Raw genomic sequence first — 22,623 nt, forward strand, 5'->3', positions numbered from 1 at the left:
CATATATTTTGAATGTATTAGACCCATTTGACCGAAGAATCGGTTGTAACTTTGTATTTTGTGTTTCCAGAGGCTAAGAAACATTTCTACCATAAAATGTTTATATAGGTCCACGTGTTGATATAGCCCCCATAATACAATATCTCCCGATTTTCGATATTTTGAACGTTTTAGCCTCATTATCACACCGATATGGCTGAAATTTGGTATTTAGTCTTCTTTAGGCGTATAAAACTTTCCCCCAGAAATTTGTAGGTATAGGTCCACGCTACTTATAGCCCCCAAAGAACGGTACCTTCCGAATTTCGGTATTTTTAAGGTAGTGGCCACATTAATCCACCGAAATGGCTGAAATTTGTGGTGGAGGGTATAAAAAGTTCGGGCCGACCGAACTTAATGCTTTTTTTACTTGTTTTTTCTCATTTATTCAAATCAAAACAAAAAACGCTCCGCTACATTGCCGATAACTTGTTATCGGCGATTATTTTCTATGGCTTTACGTAGTACAAATTTTTCGCTGGAACTATTGACAACGTGATACGACTCGTGTCGCAATACGGAATCGACCCATTAGTGATCTGTATGTTTATAACGTTGGGTGCCACCGTGGTGCAATGGTATACACACCCACCTTGCACGCTGAAGGTCGTGGGTTCGATTCCCCGGCCAGTCAACATCAAACAATTTTTCAACGGTGGCAAAATACCCCTCAGTAATGTTGGCGACATTTCCTGAGTATTTCAGCCATGTAAAACTTCTCTACAAAGTGGTGTCTTAAGACAAGCCGTTCGGACTCGGCGATAAACAGTAGCCCCATATCATTGAGCTAATATGAATTGTTAAGTTTATAACGTTAGCTTATAGGTTAGAGCTGTACCTCCGTAAATATTAGGAAAAATGTGGTTTTAAACTCCTGAACTTTTTTTTCGATGCCCAGCATAATCTGATGATGATACATGACAAATGCATATATATAGTTTTGAGTCACATTGCTTGTGAGTGTATATTAACATTTATGCTGAAAATCAGAGTAGTATTTTAAGTATTTTATTCCTTTAACATATTCCTAATAAATGAATGAATTTATTTGCATTACAAATGTTTTCTTAGCTTTTTACACAATTTCCATTTGTCCTCTGTTAGACATACATTATCACCTAACATACATAAATACGTAACAAAATTATATCCTATAGTTGCCAATTACATATAAATAAAAATATGTTTAAAAATTAGAAAAAAAAAACTAAAAATAAATTATAAGAAAATATATTTTAAATAACTGAAATATAAAGTTATTTGCTTTGAAAGCTTTGCAATTGTTTTTTTTGTTGTAGTTGTTGATTGTTGTTGTTGAAGTTTTCAGTGAGTGAGAACAAATAAAGCAATACATATTTTGGTTTGTAGTTTTTCAAAAATGTATAGATTGGGAAGTTAGTTTTTTTTTGGGTTTTTGAGGTTTGGTGGGTTAGGAAAATAAAAGTAAAATTAGTTTTTGGTTTGCTTTTGAAGTGGTTGCAAAAATTTATTTGTAATTATGCCAAACTAGGGAACGAGCAACAGAAAAATGTTAGTAGTTTGTTTTTATTTTGTTGATAGGTGATTTTTTACCACAAGAAGTTACCAAGGATAGAAGCATTGAAGGTGGAACTAGTTTTGGCTTAAAGTCTAGATAGAGTGTTTGTGAGTGTGGCAACAACAGAATTAAAGCCTCGATGCAACATACATATAAGTTTTTGCAGTTTTCTTTCTTTACAAATCGAACCACCACATTAAAATCAAATGGGGAGACAAGGTAGGATGAAAAATAAAACAAAAAATAGTTTTGAAATAAACTCAAAAAATCCATTTAATAACACGCATTAATCCAGAAACCAAATCGGGGGAAAGGGTGTGGTGTATGAAACTCAAAAAAATTCCAATAACCAAAAACACATCAAAAAGCTTTAAAGAAGTAACTTAAGGTCTGAATTCGTTTTTTATTTTCCACACAGAGAAAAACTAACAAAAAAAAAAAAGGAAAAAGCTAACAACAAAAAATCTGTTCTATACGAAAGTAACGTAGAGAAAGTGAAAAATTTGTTTTCATAAAAATAATATTTTTGTTTCTGGTTAATAGAAAAAAGTATTTCGTTAAATATATAGAAGCGCAGTGGGAAGTTTTTGTTGTATTTTTAATTTATTTTTATTTTTAAGTTTTTACTCTTTTAAAAGTATTTCATTTCTTTCATTTCATCCATTTAACATGTTTTCCTTTTTTGTTTCAAGGTATTTTGTTTTTTTGTTCTTTTATTTTCAAAGGGATTTGACATTTTCTAAAAAAAACAGAGGAAATAAAGAAAAAATCATAAGTTTAAGAAACTAAAAAGAAGAGAAAGGAAATTTTAAAGTTAAACACAAATAATAAAAGCTATACAAGCTCTAGTGAAAATTATATAGTTTAGCGAGCGAGCGTACGAACGAACTTTTTGCCGTCAAGCTTTTTATTATTTTTATTTTTTTGTTTTGTTTGAGTCTGTAAAAAAGAGAATTATATTATAGCATTAAAATAGACTTGAAAGTTGTTTAAATAAAACATTGTTAAGCATTAAATGTGAATATATGTGTGTGAATAGTGAAAACTTTCTCAAGTGGATAGTAAAGATCATTGGCATTATAAGTAACCGGGAGAAGGTTGTTTTTTTTTTGTTTTTTATAAAGGAAACTATGGTTCTGAATGAATAAAGAAACAGATGATATCCACTTCTGTGGGTATGTGAGATCCACCAGTGAGAGCTTTCACCATTGTATGTATAGCATAAATGTAACGAAATTATAACAAGCTTTTTATATAAATATATATTTTTTTTAAATTTATGGAAGCACAAATATAACTTTTTATTGTATTTTTTTGACAAAATATTCCTTAAAATTATAAAAGTATGTTTTCAAAAAAGAAAAGAAACTTATTTTTTTTTAATAATAAATTTGCTTAAATTGTTTGAAATGAAAGTATGTGTTTTATATTTGTTCTGGTAAATGGATGAATAACAGGCGCATAATGAACGTTACTATATAATTTGTATATATATTTATTAAAAAGAAAGTAAATATTTTATGAAAACTTATTTTAAAATAATTAATTTTATTTCAATTATAAATTAGTATTAACAAATTAAAGAATCATATGTTTGTATAGAATGTATGGCTAAGATAAAATACTTGGGATGTATTTTAATTTAATTAATTTAATATATGGTTCATTCTACATAATTATGTACAACGCAAAAAATAATTATAGGTAAAATCGGGCAGATTCTGAAAGTGGACCGAAAAATAGAAGACACGTGTATCGGGATTTTGAAAGTTTACGTCGAGAGGTAACCTAAAAGGGGGTCCAATATTTTGCTTTGTGAGCTGTTTTGGAAATATTCGGAGTAAGATTCCTCGTAATACTTGCATTTCAGGAATATAGTGTCTTTGGCAATATTACTGAGAATGTTCTGTGGAATATGTTAATGCTCTAACGTCTCGCTGAAGGGGTCTGTTTGGTCCCTTTTTTAGAAAAGTTTTAAAATCTTCTTTAAGGGTGGGTCGCAGCGGGTTCATATATTCCACAAAAATGTCCGCCATAAGATTTTACTATAGGTCTCAAATCTAAACTAAGGTTAGAAAATGTGAAAAAAACTTAATTTAGGGTTAAAGACGCACTTTTTCCGAATTGGCTCCAGATTGTCTAACAAAACATAATTTTAGAAACAAAGTGCCAACCATAGCTTTAATTCATTAAAACGAAATGTAGCTTTATTTAAGAACGCAACTAAAAAAAATTTTCCAAACAGATTTCCAATAGAGTCGTCATTAAAAATTTTGAAAATAACCCTAGAAAAGAAATCCTGAAACCTATAGATGAGAAAATTGGCTTGTTTAACTTAACAGGATATACAAAAGGGTATTAGAACATCTAGTGGAAATTGTTTAGATTTGTCGCGGAGGCTGCCGCTGCTCGGAAATGTGCCACCTATCGGCACATGACCAAAACCAGAACTCAACTTGGTTCCTCTTTCATCTCTAGTGGACACTGGCCTTCCTCCTGGGCAGCTGCATTTATCACCAGTTAAAGGTAGTGAGCTAACATGTACCGCGCAAAAGCAACATACTATGAAAAAAACAAGGAAAAAGAAAAACAAACAAAATTCTTCAACATCAGCTTTCTTGGATCTCATGCTTCCACTGAACACAACTACGAACAGACCAAAAATATATTGTACGAGCATTTAAGAGAAACATATGACCGTTGTCCAAAATTGGGAAGAAAAATATCTTTGGCCCAACAGTCGATCTCCACAGTGAAACATTTGGCAATGGAATCAGGCTGATAGACATCGCAGCGGCAAAGACGTGGTGTTAGCAGCAACAGATTTAAGCATCTCAACATTTATAAGGGCAACTCGCTGACTCCAAACCTGGAAATCAAACTGATCTCGTTGTGATAGATGGAAGACATTCACCGATCGTTTCGAAGAACAAAAATCGACACAACACCATCATCCCCACACCATCAACAAGCTGATATCGCAACAGATAGTCACAGTATGTTCTATTAAACTTGCCCAATTGCTTAATCAAAGCACTCCTCGTCCCGATAACTTGTCAGCACAGTGGCAAACTATATCCGACTCCATGCAAGCAGTCGAAAAATCCATACTTGGATACATCCACCAAGGATCCCATGGTACGAGGGGAACTAGAAAACTTTCTGGCCGCAGTATTGCCAGGCGTCATTTGACATTTTTTTGTGGAAAGTTTGATAGTATTTAGCCTAAGCGTACTCAGGACAGCTTGACATTCGACCGTGTGTTGGGTTGTTTACAGTGACTTGAAAAAGTCACTTTTCTAAAAAAAAAAAAATGGAATTTACTTGTGAACATTTTCCTCCGATAATTTTTCACAACTTTCGACGTGGATAATCACGGCAAGTGCATCGATCAAATTAAATCTTTGTATGTTGATAAAGAATCATCCAATAGCTCTATGAAAAACTGGTTTAATGAACTCAATAGTGACCGACAATCGCCAAAAAACGAAGGTCGTGAGGTTCCACCAAATTCGGACGTTGTCCCAGAAAAAAATAAAGCCGTGCGTGAAAGGATAATGCAAGATGGACATGTTATATACCGTGAGATAGAGGCACCCTTGGGCATTTCATCCACCAACATTTGATATTGCATGAACACCTGGCCGCAAAAATGGCTTTTTCTCGCTGGATCCTGCAAAATTGGTCAATCGCTCGAAAAAGGCTTTTGTAGATTGGTGCAATGAAATTGTGAATAAAAACAATAGCGGTGCTTCAAACGACATTTAAAGGATTGTCACAGACGACGAATCTTGGATCTATGCTTAGGAGCGCGATACAAGAGAGGAATCAACCGTTTGGGTCTTCGAAAGCGAGCCAAATCCAACGAAAGTTTTTCATGGAAGAACACCTTCGAAGCAAATGGTCGCATGTTTCTTCCGCAAATCTGACAGTGTGGCGAGTATACAGCTTGAGAAAAGTAGTATGGTTAATTCTGAGTGTTACACTACAATTTGTTTGCCTCAAATCTCCTGAGAAATTCGAAAAACGAACAAGAGAAGACGTTCTGCATCATGACAATGAGAGCTCTCACAAATCGATTCAAACCAACGCCTGTGGAAACGTGGAATTTATGGGTCATGCGTCCTGCTGCCCTGACTGGGGATCCAATGACTTCATTTAGCATATCAAGATAAAAGGCGTGGTCAACGATTTTTGTCGCCAGAAGATGCTGTACAAGCGTTCAAAAAACATGTTTTGGAGGGGTCTCAATCAAACCACAGTAAACAACCCAACAAATGGTCATATGTCAAACTGTCCTGAGTACGCTTAGGCTAAAAACTGTTAAACTTTCCAAAAAATGTCAAATGACGCCTGGGATACTGCGTGATGCCTTGGCCAAAATGTTTTCTAGTGCCCTCGTATGACCAGGAGCGTCGTGCGATAACGAAGATAGAATGCGGTATATAGGGGGGCTGCTCGACAATTAGTAGCAACGCTTAGCTCATGAGAGAGGTATCGGGAGAAAAGAAGAGAGGAGAAAGGTCTTTTCCGCAGGAAAAAGAGTGAAATGGAAAAGCGGGAAAAATCGAGATGTTCAGATTGAAGCATCAATCTGATAGCTTAGATACAGTTACATCCACCTGTAGAGACGATCAAGGCTATTTTGTAACTGATAGAGATAGTGTGCTCAAGATATGAAAGCTAATTTTTCCAAACTGCTGACATCCAATTCTAGCAAAGGCGACGAAGATACCACAGGTCCAAACCCAGATGATGGTACTGAATATACACCGCCCGACCAAAATACCAATAATTCGGCTGAAGAATAATAAGGCAACAGGAGCCGATGTCTTACCAGCCGAGCTGTTCCAAACGAAGGCGACATGCTGATAAGGTATATGCATCAGCTAGGTAGCACCATCTGGCAGGAAGAACACATACCCGATGATTGGAACCTGAGCATTCCTGTGTCGCGTCCACAAGGAAGGAGATAAGGCTGTGTGCTCTAATTATAGGGGCATAAGTTTGCTTGCTATTGCTTATAAAATAGTTTCAGCCACCAGAAAGGAGATAAGACTGTGTGCTCTAATTATAGGGGCATAAGTCTGCATGTTATTGCTTATAAAATAATTCTTTAGATCTGTATTTTCATTTTTCATCATTTTCATTTTCATTTTCGAGTTACCGACAAAAATCGGTAAAATTAAATATATAATTAATTATAATTTCGATAATTACCGATATAATTCGGAAAGTTAGCGACTAGTTGCCAACTTTTATTTGAATTTTCATTCATAATTTTTCGTTTTAATGTTACCGATTTTTTGTCGGTAACCCTTACGTTCAGTAGTGCGATTCTCTAACTAATTTTTTGAGTTACCGACAAAAATTGGTGAAATTAAAATGCTTATAATATCGGTAATTAACTATATATTTAATTACCGATATTATAAGCATTTTAATTTCACCAATTTTTGTCGGTAACTCAAAAATGTGTTAGAGAATCGCACTACAGAGGTATTCCAAGACATGTCTGAATTCGGTATCCTCGTAAAGCTCAATCGGCTTTGTAAGATGACTCTAACTGGTACTCGGTCCCTAAGTTATGACAGCCTTTCTTATCCTGCATTCTGCAGGAAAGGGTTATACAAGCTGCAAATGTCAAAAAATAGAACAATATACCCCAATATCCACATGCCACTTACTTATGCTGACGAATTGACATCATCCGTCTATCAATAAAAGATGTAACTAATACCTTTAAAAAGGCTGAAGAAGAATCTGTTAAAGTGGGTCTGGCAGTAAGACCAAGCTGATGATATCGAAGCAAAATGCGTCCATAGAACTCGAATTAACTGTGAAAGATGGTTCATATAATTTAGAAGTAAAGCCCTCGTCTACCTCAGAACCGCCATAAAGGCAACAAACAACATCCGTTGTGAAATAAGAAGATGAATAGTACTTGCCAACAGACCAATTTTTGGTTTAGAAATTTTCTAATAAAAACAAAATATAATACGTCATAAAATTCATATTTTGATAATGATTGGATTGTTCGAATAGGTTTATCGCGGTCCGGTTAAGTTAAAGATAAATTTGATCATTAAATTTTAAAGAGGATCTTCTTCACATTAACTTTTAATTTGAAAATTATATTTTAAATATCTCCAAATTGGTTTATTTTTCGATTTAAAATCCATCCAATAGTAAATAAAGTTTAAGAGAAATATTACCATCACTCAGTCACTCTTTTTAATAGTTGTCGTGTGCATCAGCCACTTTAGTTGGTCATCGTAGGATATTTTAGGGCTTTTTGACCATTATTTCGGGAAGCATTGGCAACATTATATAACTGTAAACAGGACTAATCGGACACTCAGTTCGTATGTTATTATGTTCATCAGCCATTTAATTGGTTTCGATGCAGTTTATAGAGCTCTCAAGAAGTGTGTGCTTCCCCTCCAATTAAACTGTAACGTCATACCCTTATTATGACGTTACAGTTTAATCGGAGGGGAAGCACACACTTCTTGAGAGCTCTATAGCTCAAAGACAAAATATTGCAAAAAATTCAAAACGATCCGTGGCCAGCCTCTTAATCGCACTTTTAGGACAAATTTTGAAATTTTGTTTGGGAGGTCCACTAATTGAATGAATTAAATAATTTTAAGCCAATTGGAATGACTGAATAATCGTTTTAATACCATTATTACGTTCGAAATTTTAAAAGCCTATTCGGAAAATTATTGTCTGAGGCCTTGGTACATAAACATCATGAAAATCTTAGTTAATTTTGTCAAAATAATAAAGAAAAGTCGAGCCAAATACGAACTAGGTTGCCCTTTGCCTTTTAGTATTTTTCCTGAAATGGCTAAAGCAAAAATGCCAAGCTTCTTATGTATCGAGGCCTTTATGCCCCAACATATTCTACAGGTTTTAATGAGTGTTTTTTTAATTTAAAGATATTATTTAACCTAATATTTAATAATATTTAACCTAATTTTTTATTCCTTTTGAAAATTGCAAATATGTGTATTTATGTCAGCAATAAATCACTCCACTACATAACTAAAGTTGTCCCTTAAATCTAATTAAAAACTTGTTGACGATGATAGTTCTGTATATAGATTTATACATTTCGATGGCACAAATGGACAAACAAAAAAGACAAATAGATGCCAATGAAATAACAAAGCAAAAGAAAAAAAGTGGACAACAGAAACAAACCACTTGTGGATGCATGAAGAGGCAAGAAAATAAAATTAATGGCTACGGACAATTTTATTGAATGCCATATATAAATTACAACAATTCAATACACAAAACAAATTCAACAAGATAGCAAGCAAGAATGTTGAGTATGTTTTTTTTTATTTTTATTTTGTACAAAACAAAGGTGATAAATGTGAAGGAATCTATTTAAATGTTAAAAAAGGAAACATAGTATGAACTTTCAAATATTTAATAAAAATATTTTTTGTAAGGTGTTGCAAATTAAATTATATACTAAACTGTAACAGGTAGAAATGAATCGGTGGAACTGGTTAAAAGTAAATCCCCATATAGTCACAATTATAAGAAAATTTTATCAAACAACAAAACTCGAAAAAAATGCAACAAATTGAGATAGAGTAAATATTACACCTTCAACAACATCCGCTTTGAATACTGTAAGTTAATCGCAATATATTGGATGGATGAAATATATAGTACCCCCCTTTAACAAACATTTAGTGAACATCATCTGCCTTACAAACTCTCACTTAATATTCACGTATGATTTTGAATATAAGCACAAGTGTGTTTGTGCTGTGTTGAAATAGTTTGAAAACTATTTGAAAACCAATATGTCACACGTTGTCACAATTTGTAACATTTGTTGTAAATGCGCCCTTCAATCACCTAGAAAAACCACAAGTAATATTTACATCATTCCCCGTATGGCATTATAGATAATAGCTTGGCGTCCAACTTAGTGTCATTGCTAATGAAAAATGCAAAACGATATAAAAATGTTTTTTGTTTTATATTTTTAATAAAAACTGCAATTTATTTAGGAAACTAATTTATTTTTTGTAATAATCTCCACTTGTTTTAATACAAATTTATACTTTAATACAATTTATTAAAAAAAAATATTTCTTAGGTTCTTTTACATTTTCGTTTTCATTCTTGCCTGTGTTGTGAATGACAAACGACTTTAACAGAAAGTTGAAAGAAACCCCCTGGCACACTCATCATCATGAGCATCAGCTGACATATGTGACATATTTTGATCTTTGGTTTATTTTTTTCAAATCTCGAGTCGGTGTAGAATATTGCTTTGGCAGTAAGTAACTAGTAACGAAACAATTTAATTAAATAGAATCTTGGAATTTTGCAAGACATGAATAATGTCAACATCCCGACAGTGCAGCGAGAAACTTCTCCCATATGAACGACTACGCGGCGTGTCCAACGGGATTACTATTAATCGTATCCAAAACAGGCTTTCTGTGTGCAAGGACTCAATAGACCCAATTACTTAAAAACGCAAAACGGAACAATGACATACAAAAGTAAAAAAGTGTTTCATATACGTCAAAGTTCTTGACAACATGTGAAGTCAAATTTCACTCGATTTTCCTTTCGATTTCGGTCCGAAGTCGAAACAAAGTGTCGACAAAACTTCCGAGTTTCTTGCGATTTTTCGTTCCGAAATCATGCCAACCTCTCTATATGACTTTTGTTACAAATTTGATCCGGAATAGGATTAGAAAATTTGAACTATTTCAATGTTGGACTGTTTGGTTAACTGGGAAAAGATAGCGAGAAGTTGTTTCTAGAGATGGTATTCTATAGGCAGACAACCTCTTGAGCTGGACTCATCAATACATATGAGTTAGTCACATATAGACAAAAAGCCACTTGTGGTGGTATTCCATAGACAGAGGATCCCTTGAGGTGGTCTTCCTAAGACAGGCGATCTCTTTAGTGGATCTTGCATAAACAGACGACCTCTTGTGGTGATTTTCCATAGACAGGCGGCCACTTTAGGTGGCCATCTATAGTCGGAAGACTTCTTGTACAAACACAAGACCACACAATATAAGCACAACACCCCTTGAAGTGGTCTTGTATAGAAAATCGATCTCTTGAGTGGGTCTTCTATAGACAGAAGACGATATATAAAGGAGCAATTCAGGTGGTTTTCCATAGAAAAATGCCGCTTGAGATGGACTTTTATGGACAGACGACATCTTGAGGCATTCTTCTATAGACGTCTACCTCTTGAGGAGATCTTCGATAGACAAAAGGCCCTTTGGAGTGGTCTTCCATAGACATAAGGTACCTCGAAATGGCCTTTGAGAGGCAAAAGGCTCTTTGAGGTAATCTTCGATAGACAAAAGAGGTGGTCGTCAATAAACAAAAGATGTCTTGTAGTGGTCTTCTTTAGACAGGCCACCTCTTGAGGTGTTATTCTATATATACATATTACCTTTTGACAGACGACCCTTTGAGGTTGTCTTATGCAGAGAAAAGACCACCCGAGGTGGTCTGTCAAAAGAAGGCAACCTCTTTAGGTGATCTTTTATAGGCAGATGACTTCTTAAGGTGGTCTTCCATAGGCAGACACCATCTTGATCTATGGTAGACAAAAGACATCTTAAGGTGGCTTTGGATAGACAAAAACACCATTTGGGCAGTTCTTCCAAATACAGAAACATTTTGAGGTGTTTTTTTTTTATAAACAAACGACCCCTTGAGGTGGTATTTTATAAACATACGAACTCTTGAGGTGGTTTTCGATAGACAGACGATCTCTTAATGTGGACTTCTATATATATGTAAATTACCTGTTGGTTGGTATTTGAGGTTGTTTTTGGTAGAAAAAAACACACCTTGAGGTAAACTTCCATAGGCAGAAAACCTCTTGAGGTGGTCTGCTATAAACAGAAGACTTCTTGAGGTGGTCTTCTATAGACAGAAGACCTCTTGAAGTGGTCTTCCATAGACAGATGGCCTCTTGAGGTGTTCTTTTATAGAGAGATGACTTCTCAAAGTGGTCTTATTTAGACATATGTTCCCTCGAAGTGGTCTTATTTAGAAAGATGACCACAGAAAGTAGTCTTTTATCGGCAGACGGCCTCTTGAGGTCTTCTTTAGACAGACGATCTAATTGAAGACTATCCAGTTAGCGATTTCCTAACAGTTAGAGGTCACCTTGGGATGTAAAGCGACCACGTGTCCATCGACCACCATAAACGCATAATTAATTTAATGATAACTTTTAGAGATATCCGGACTCCAGTTTGTATGGGAGGGACTAGCGAAAGATTTGAAGGTTTTATGATTGCTGCCAAGAGATGGTATCATTCCCAAACGAATTCTATGGATAATTGGAGGCAAGAAAATCTGTATTTTAAGGGAAAAGTGGCCTATTTGTTTAATCAAAAGTCCACTATCATCCCTAAACTTAGCGGAGACTCCATATTTTATGTTTATGCTCGGTATAGATTTTTCTTCACTAGATACATACAAGGGAACTCCATTAGAACGTAGCGTACAGAAGCAACCCATATCGAGATTATTATTGAGATGACTAATGTGGGAAGCACCTGAACATCTGAAAAACCAGCAAGAAAAACATCAAAGTATGGGGAAGCCGACTATATTATACCCTATACCATAGTGAATATGTACATTACATAGTTTCTCTTCAGTAGTAAAAGTACTTAGTTCCAACTTCACGTCATAGCTTATTATTCGGAGGAGAAAAAAAGATTTATTGGACGCCTTTCATGTTTCCGGTACATATAACGGCTTATGAGCGAGTTAAATGTGAGAGAAGAAACACATACATATGAAATCGAACCGATTTATATCTTAATAATTTATTTATATCATAATATATATTTTTAAAATGTTAATAGGTCTGTATAGCTATAGCCCGCTCGATATCTGTGTGAATTTCATAATAAAATATATGTATATGGGAGCTATATTTAACTCCGAACCGATTAATTGCATGATCGGTGCACCAAAAATATTAAATCGGGCGAAAATTTATGGGAGCTATATCAAAATCAGAACCGATTTCAAAATAACTTGGAAAATTCTCTAAAGTTTTCTGTCAATCCTTCTCTAACACACATGGTACCATACAACTTGTTACTATTGTTCTATACAAAGGGTTTTGGCGCAATTATGTTCTGTTTGTCCTCCTTGTGGGGTATTATTCATGTATTTTAAAGGTTATGATGTCAATTCATTTTAAATGTCACAAAAATATTTAAGTATGTACTTGTACATGCATTCATTTATATGCATTGTCATAGCTATGTGCATTTTTTTTCAAAAAACGTATTTTGTTTTCAAAACTTTATTGTTGAAAACAAAAACCATTTTTTTTTTCCTACAAAAAAAGTTTGCTTTAATTCAAATTATTGTTTGGTCATGTAACTATAAGCGACCATTGTGTTTCCGCAATATATGGTCGTTGGATATATTCATATCTCTTTGTATGTGCATGTATGTGTTGCAAACATACACATTCATAAACATGCCTACGTGGGCGCTTGCATTATTTAGAACACTCTACGTGTTTTTGTGTGAATTGTTTGTTGGTTGGCATAGAAAACCTCCCAAACGTACGACAACAATCCAAATGTTTATTTCAAAATCCCATAGAAATGCATCAACGAAATAAAGAGGAACTGAGCTCAGAGTGGAAACCATCTGTTTCAATATTTAATTGAAAACGTTACCATGAATTCTGGCACAAAATTCACCGCCACCCATCCAACCACACACACACACACACTCAAACTCACATATATTATTTACACAAAACAAATGGAAACAATTCCTAGTTGAAGTGGTAAACGTGCATGCGTGACCTCCTTACAATTGAACGTGTTCCACTCACCCACACACGTACACATGTTGTGTACAGCTGTGCGTGTTCCAGAAGTGTGCGTGTGTATGTTGTGTATTTAAGTAGATTCCCTTAGTTTTGCTAGGTTTTAACATCAATAAAAATAAAGGAGAAAATTAGTTGCAAAGACCATTAATGTGTAATTTAATAGTACTTAAATTATAGACATTACTACAATGACTAATCGTTTGATATACAGAGAGAGAGAGAGAGAGAGAGAGAAAATAAAATGTCAATGAAGGTCATTATTCGTTAATAGGCTTTTGAAGGACATCGGATGGCATTTTTGGTTAATTGTTAGTTAAATATATAATTGATACTTAATATGGTCTTTGGAATCTAGTTGAAGGTTTCCTAAAGGAAAGAGGCATGGAACCGTGTTCTTTAATTTGGAAGGATACTTATCCTGTGAAAAATTGCGGAACATATGGCTTCGAATTTTCATAATATAAAAACCTTAAATAGATTTATGCCCTCAGGCTTTAGGTTATACTTTCATATGATCAAAATTTTTCCTCAACAAAGTTATAATGATTTTGAAAACTAAGTATATTTGGCAGAAATTCGTTTCAGACAATTTCGAGTCGAGACCTGTCCGCCCATCTGTCTATTTGACTGGTGCGTACCATAACTTTCTAACGGATCAACAACTTTGGTCCAAACATTGCACTTCGTAATAAATATTTTCTCCAAACTTAGATCAAGGTTGAACATGGATTGGATCGGCCCACTCCTTTGGGTATCTCCTCTACAAAAGTTCAATATTTTTCGAAGGTAGAAACCGATTTGATCTAAATATTGCACATATATCAGGTTCTAATATGGAATGTATCGGTACACTGCTTCGGGCAACTTCTACACAACATCAAAATTTATCGCAAAAGGAAAGTCTCGGATGGGTTTGAATATGTTTGCATCAAATTTTTCCGTGGGCAAATTCATACTTCCTGAGTAAATGGCCAAGAGCTCATTCTCCACATGAGTTTCCGATAAGGCCGAAACGTTGCACATAAAATTTCTTCTAAACGTAGATCATGTTTGGGGATAATCTATTTCGGACAACTCGTTCCGCTACCACTCGTTCCATACATACATATGTTCCCACAACATCCCCGAAGGGATAATGGAGACTTTTCACATATCAATGAGTACACGCCGATTCATATAGGCGGAAGGATGTTTAATCTACTTTTTATCGCCGAGTCTGATGGGATTTGCACTGTCTAAAATTTGTATGCTCTGGTCGGGTATTGAACCGCAGACCTTCAGAGTGCAAGGTGGACGTGCTGGGCTGGTTGGGACGATAACTATCGAAAGGAACAGCAATCAAAATGAAATCCAGTTCCGAGATGTGCTATGCCAATCCATTCCTTCAGGTACCTCCTCCGCTAAAGTTCAACACTTTTGGGCTTTAATCCCCATTCTCGCTTTAAATTAAAAGCGGATAATAGTTGCGATCACTCCGGTAGATAAGAAAATTGCCACAATCCGTATAAGAGCAAATTTCTTTAACATCAGCCTTATCTATTCCCACGCCCCGAGCTTCTTATCGGTCGAACAGACCAAGGATATATTCTAGGAGCGCCTAGGAAAACATATGAATTTGCCCTGACCAGGGCATTAAGATCGTTCTATAAGATTTTAATGCTTAAATTGCGAGGGAAAATATATATAGTCGGCAAGTTTAGCCTTCATGAGGTAACATCCAACAATAGAATGAGGCTAAAAAATTTTGCAGCTGCAAAATAATGGTAGTGAGCAGTGGATATCCCATGATGGAAAAGGCAGAAACAACATCGATCATGTTGTAATAGACGAAGACAATCTTCGAGTCCGATCGACTTCGATGAGCGAACATTGATTCGGGCCATTTCCTTGTAGCAGCCAAGGTACGCACTCGTCTTAATGTTTTGGCAAATATTCAATCTAACACAGGACGGAAGCTGGATGTCGAGAAACTGCAAACATAACAGATATCACAAGCCTACTCCGCTCAACTTACTCACATGCTGGAAGACGACACCCCTTGTGCAGATAGTGTGGAAGCGCAGTGGTAAAGAATAGGCCACTCTCTTTAATCAATAAGGCAGCAGAAGCTAATGGGTGGACCTTCCAACTGTTCTGATAAGGTTGATTAGCGAAATTTAGCCGGGAAAATATATACACATTAGAACAGAAAGCGGGAAAAAGGGGCACACGTGCCCTTGATGAGAGTAACAACAATACAACCACCATTTATTTATTTATCTATTCCCACGCCCCGAGCTTCTTATCGGTCGAACAGACCAAGGATATATTCTAGGAGCGCCTAGGAAAACATATGAATTTGCCCTGACCAGGGCATTAAGATCGTTCTATAAGATTTTAATGCTTAAATTGCGAGGGAAAATATATATAGTCGGCAAGTTTAGCCTTCATGAGGTAACATCCAACAATAGAATGAGGCTAAAAAATTTTGCAGCTGCAAAATAATGGTAGTGAGCAGTGGATATCCCATGATGGAAAAGGCAGAAACAACATCGATCATGTTGTAATAGACGAAGACAATCTTCGAGTCCGATCGACTTCGATGAGCGAACATTGATTCGGGTCATTTCCTTGTAGCAGCCAAGGTACGCACTCGTCTTAATGTTTTGGCAAATATTCAATCTAACACAGGACGGAAGCTGGATGTCGAGAAACTGCAAACATAACAGATATCACAAGCCTACTCCGCTCAACTTACTCACATGCTGGAAGACGACACCCCTTGTGCAGATAGTGTGGAAGCGCAGTGGTAAAGAATAGGCCACTCTCTTTAATCAATAAGGCAGCAGAAGCTAATGGGTGGACCTTCCAACTGTTCTGATAAGGTTGATTAGCGAAATTTAGCCGGGAAAATATATACACATTAGAACAGAAAGCGGGAAAAATTCGAATTACAAATGAAATAATTCGAATTACAAATGGAATAATTCGAATTACAAATAGAATAGAGAGGAACCAATTTGGTCTAAACGTTGTACATCGTATTTATTCCTACAGCCTCGAATTATGTCCGAATATTGACTACATCGGACTACCCTTTCCGGTATCTCTCACACAAAGTTTGGCAAGAGTGCAGTTTAAGGACCTTAAGGACTTAATTTTTGGCAACATGTTGTGTTTTCTGTGGCAAATCAATATTTCCAGAGAAATTGGATCAAAAACTCAAAAAGCCCCTATAGAGGTCAGAAATATTGTATTTGAGAATTTAGGTCCGAGGCTGAAGGGAAATATCTCTGTCGGCACAGCTGACTGATACTTTCTTATTTGTTTTTGTAGTATTTAAATTCGCAATTTAACTTTTGCAAACTATAGTTGTTGTCATTTACCTTGGTTTGGGTGTTGACAGTTGGCTGACTATGTGTGTGGGTAATTGACAAGAGTGGCAGTGCCACTGAGTTCTGTCAATGCCATTGCCACTTAAACCAGGCTAGTGTTATTGTTGGTCTTGTGAATATTGTAATTAAGGATAATAGACAATCGATATATTTTCCCATACCAAGCATGTGTATGTGCGTATTTTTGTATTGTATAAATACAAAGGGACAGACAATGTGACAAACATCAATTTTCAAGTTTTTCAACTTAGCGTTTGGGGATTTCTTGCATCGATTGCCACTACAACTGGATATTTGTTAAACAAGGTTAAAGCTATAAATTCTTTGTAAAAATTATTTGTCTACGCCCAATACGTACGGATTGTCTGTCTATATGAATGAAGAATGACAGCAACAATAATACCAACAACAACACAAACAACGTCTGTGAGCTGTATAGATTATAAAAATTCATTAAAGGAAAACTTGCATGTCAAGGCCGTAATATGAACGCGAAAAACAAAGTTCATTGTCTGTCATTGTTGTTTTAGGGGGAAGGGGAGGGAATTTCACTTGTACCATATCTCTTTTGAAATTTAAGAAAGGAAACCTTTTTTATTTTAAAGCATTTAAAATGATTGATTAAATAAAAAAAAAACAAAAAAAAACTCTTAAAAATTTAAAGAAAATGAAGTTATAATCGAAATTTAAATGCTGAAAACTATGAAATTGCTGCTCTTTCTATAAACAACAGATTATTTAAACTCTTCAAGAGTATTAAAACACCATTAAAGTTAAACATAAAAAAATCTGGTTATTTTTGAAAGCGGACAACTGCGAAAACTTTACCTCACAAAAGCTTTACCTTACATAGTTCTCCCGCCTAATTGTGTTGTGGAACTTAATAAAATTTCACTTTTATATAAGTTTCTCATTTTAATTGTTACTGTTGTAAACCATTTCTGGTCGCTTTGCAAAGCGAAGCCAAATTAATGAGTTTTATTTCTCTTTCTGCCTTTCTGTCTGCCTGCCGGGTTGCCCTTGCAATCATTTTCGTGTTTTTTCCATCTGCATATAATATAATTATTAATTATTCCCCAATTGATGTTTACGCATTAATGATTAATAATTTTGTATATCATAATTAAAAACTCACTTGTGTATGTTTTACATAATACATGTCGAGTGTGTATGAGGATACATACATACACATATACCTTGAATAAGGGGTACAATAACAAGGCGAGAGCAAAAAATCAAAAGGTAACCATAAAGCAATGAAGTGTAAACGTTTTGTGTGGTATCAAGTGTAATGTAATATAACATACATAAATAACATTACTTGCAAATTGTTAAAGATTTTAAACATGATTTTTATTGGACTTTTATGGTTGTTGTTAAAAAATCATATGCTTAATTATGAAGGTTGCCTGAAAGTATGCAACATTTTGTGCACATTTGGAATGTAGGGATTTTGAGAGGACAGGTAATATATTAATGGAAATGTGTATGTATATTCATTGTACAAATATGAAGGTCGTTCTAGTTTGAGAGTTTTTTGGGAAGAACGAGTTCACAGGGACGTGTTATGACTAAAAAGGTTGATTAAGATTTAAAAAATGTAAACCATCTTAAACCTATGAAATGGCAGATTGGTATTTGGTTTACACAAGGTTTAGAATGCCCGCATTGCATGCAGAGCTAATGCGAAAGATACTTGATATTTCTATTGGTGCCAAATATGTTAATGTACGTGGTCAGATAACAGAGTTATACCCTAATATATTCATAGAAACCATATTTTAGGGAAGCTTTAGTCTGCGACCCGCTATTTAAAGTCTGGCATTAGATGGCTGCTCATATTAATAATGGATACTCTTAAACTTATGAACTACAGTGGAGAATTATTCCCGAGTTGGGTACTGGTGAGAATCATGACTAAAATCTTAGGTCAAATTTAAGTATATGATCGAGTTGGCATTACAAATTATGTTTTCTTGGTGTAATTTGTAATGCCAACTCGAGTTGTATAGTTCATGAACGAACTAGTTCAATTGAACGATTCATTGAAAAGAGCGTAGTAACTAGATCAGTCAATATAGTTCAATAGTTCACTGAACTAGAATCAGTCGGTGACAGGACGATCAACGAACGAACGATTCACAATCTAGTTCAACATATAGTTCACATATGAATAAAGTGAAGCCGTCGTTTGTGTAAAGTGATGCCTTCGTAATGTGTAGAGTTCGTTTATGTTTTGGACCAAGGTACATGTTCGAAAATAAAGATATCTACAAAAACATAAAGACATAAGATATTCCAATATGTCGAACACATTATGTGTGTTCGTTTACTCAAAATTCATACAAATTTTTACTGTACGTTGTTCGTTTACTCTACAGTACAATGCAAAAGACCTTAAGGCCTCGTCACATAAGAAGATTTCTGGCTTAATTCATTGAGTTGCATGTTCTTCCGGCTTTAAGTCAAAAGTCAAAGCATACGAAAATCGTGTTTTAGCACACATTCAGCCGCGTAGAGATTCGGCAGCTTCGGTATACGTTTTCATCAAGCGAACGATTAAGAGGCGGTGAACGATTCTGATCCAAATGATTGAACTGGATAGTGAACTATGAACTAGATTACTCCACTAGTTCAGTTAAAAGTGCTGAACTATTGAACTAGATCTTTGAAATGAATTAGATTGTACAACTCTAGTCGGGAGTAAACTTATTCCAGCAGTTGATCTAGACTCGTACATTTGAGGAACTACAACAAGAGCTATGTTGCAGTATGCTGCGTAAACACAGCGCCAGTGAGTCGTCATCATCAGAATACGAGCCATTCCCGCATTCCCCCAACAGCTGCCGCACACGCAGCACTTAACACAAGCCGTTGCTATTCTAATCCCTGAAAATACATTCTTTTTGCATTTTAATTGCAATGGACTCCGCGGCAAGATCGAGAAAATAGTGGATTTTAAAAGTCGTAATAATATCATGGTGCCACCGTGGTGCAATGGTATGCACACCCTCCTTGCACACATAAGGTCGTAGGTTAGATTTCCCGGCCAGGCAACATCAATTCACTTTTCAACGGTGGCAAAATACCTCTCAGTAATGTTGGCGATATTTCTTGAGTATTTCAGCCATGTAAAACTTTTCTACAAAAGTGGTGTCTAAGACAAGCCGTTCGGACTCGGCGATAAACTGTAGGTCCCATATTATTGAGCTAATATGAATCGGGATGCACTCATTGATATGAGAGAAGTCTCCCTTGTCCCTTATGGGATGTTTGTGGAACAATTATTATAATATGGTGGTGCAACGTACTAAGGAAGCATCGCACCAGAAATGAAGGTGGGGGACTAGCTTTCCTTTTGCATCACTGTGTTCAGTATAGACCTATCTCGCTTGAGCCTAAGATAAAGTTGCCTAACATATGTATACATCCCGCCAATAGGCCCAACATTAGCCCGCTCTTGAAAGCTCGTAACCGATTGGTCTTGGGGGACTTTAATGCCCTTCATGAGTTGTAGCATTCGGTACTTGGCACTGACCAGAAGGGTGTAGCGCTAGCTGAGCAGATTGATAGCTCTACGTTTTGTACGGTCAATGTGGACGTCACTATCAGAATAAGCGGATGGCTTGCCTGGTCTCAAATGTCGTCACCTGGAAACCGGTTGTTTCTCTTTGGTCAGACCATCAGCCCATAACTGTCTCCATCAGCAGGCCGCACGATTTTATCGCATCTGAACGTCGCACTTCTATCAATCATGAGTAAGCTTATTCGTTTAGTTTAAGAGAGTTGTGCGAGGTTTATGTATTTTTTAATTAAAACAAAGGCACATTTGGTCTGTTCCCGTACTTTATAAAGTGGTAAAAGTTGTAAAAGTCGTAAACGATTTTCATATAAATGTTGTGTACGGGAACGCAAAATGTGTAAAAGTGGTAAAAATTGTAAAAACTTTTTAGTTATGGAACAGAGCTATTTATAAAAAGTAACAAAACGTATATTTGGTTCGAATGAAATACAAGAACTGAAAATTATAATTTCAAAATGAAAAAAGTATTTTTCTGTCAATTTAAAATTCAAAGAAAAGGTGATGTAAGTTTACAAGTACAAACATTGTAAAGTATGCACCTACAGAGTCACTAATCTCCGCTTCAGAGATCTGCAACGGTTAAGTCACCCTCGAACTCTCAAAAGGAGGAAGTTATGGCCTCAGTCACGTTTGGCGACGTTACAATGACTGAGTGACAGGACAATGAGAAGAGTACTACGTTGTATTAGATCTCTTCCTGCCGAGAAAGAACCACCGAAATTTACAATGGATGAATGTTGCGAATGCCATCAGGGACGCTAAGTCATCCAAAACGTTGGCCCCGATTGAATCTCTATGGTAATGCCGAAATAGCTGAATTAACAGGGAATCTAGTATTTCACCAAAGTTCTCCATCTGTGGTCCCGCTACTGAAGCCAGTCAAGGATGCCAGAAAAGTTGAATCGTACAGACCGATTTTACTTTTGTCGCCCGACACTTGAGGCTTTACTCCTCCCCAACTGCAGAAATACCTATCCTGATACATAGTTGCGTGATGTCATTTGTGAAATGATGAACTTCTATTTGATTGATCTTACCACCTTATATGCAAAAAAACTGCTACTGAATGTACGGTTACTCTGTTCACCACATAGACTGCGGATGTGAGCACTGAGCTAAATGTCATGGTATGCTCTCGTTGCAGTACTTGCTGGAGTGTTACCGTGAGAGCCGTCCTAATTACCATATAGGGAGGGTCCCTCCTCTTATGATCTGGAGAGAGACATTTTATGCTACAAGAGAGAACCCCTAGATCAGCAAGCCTATTAAGCAGGTTTAAATAGGATTCACACAGAAGCATTCGCAGATGCCATTTGGTCCACATCCTAATATTTCCTCGAATAGTCCAGTCAAAATAGACATTGGAAGAGCAAAAATTCTCATAAAGCTGAATTTTGGTGGTGAGCTAGGGTTTGCCATTAAAAGCAATGTCCTTAAAATCCCCATCAATGCCATGTGTGCAACAACAGTTCGGGGTCAAAGGTCAAAATTTAGGAATTATTATGTTTTCGGATTTTTTTTTTTTTGAAAACGGTGGGTCTAATCAAAAATTGGCTGGACAAATATTGTATACAGAAAAATTCTCTACAAATTTGGTTTTAATATTTTGTTTCTTGAAGAAACCACCCAAAAATATATGTTTTCTTTAAGATCGAAATTATACCTATCTTTAAAAAACAAAATCCAAAAAAATCGGAGTGTGTTTAGTAGATTTATTTCATGTTAGGGTCATTTTATGCAAAACTAGCCCATTTAACCCACATGTGTCATCGATATCCCAACGGGAACGACCCCAACGAAAACTTACCGATTATTTGTATACCCTCAGCATTTATGCTAACGAGGGTATATACACTTTCATACGGTCAAAATGTGGCTCATCGGACGAAACACAGAGAATTTGGGGTCGATTGAGCAATGTCCGTCCGTCTGTCTGTCTGTCTGGCTGGAGCGCGCGATAACTCTCGAACGAATCAACCGATTCGGTCCAAAATTTGGCTTTCGTAATTTTTTGTCCAAACTTAGTTTAAGTTCGAAGATGGGTTATATCGGTCCACTCCTTCCGGTACCTCCCCCACAAAAGTTCGAAAATGTTCGGAAAATTTGTAGGTACGATAACTCTTGAAGGAAGTAACCGATTTGGTCCATACTTTGCAAATTGTGAAATGTCTACCAGACTTAGATGAGGTTCCAATATGGACTC

At 35.9% G+C, this 22,623-nt stretch overlaps 1 protein-coding gene across 44 annotated transcripts in view; it reads right to left on the reverse strand.

Moving 5' to 3' along the window:
- The window catches only part of Nckx30C (solute carrier family 24 member Nckx30C), a 370,077-nt gene that overhangs the window by 180,233 nt on the left and 167,221 nt on the right, over positions 1 to 22,623 (reverse strand). The window lies entirely within an intron of this gene.

Source organism: Musca autumnalis, unplaced genomic scaffold, assembly GCF_047663935.1.
Source record: "Musca autumnalis isolate F117 unplaced genomic scaffold, ASM4766393v1 scaffold_2, whole genome shotgun sequence".
NCBI classification, from domain to species: Eukaryota; Metazoa; Arthropoda; class Insecta; order Diptera; family Muscidae; genus Musca; species Musca autumnalis.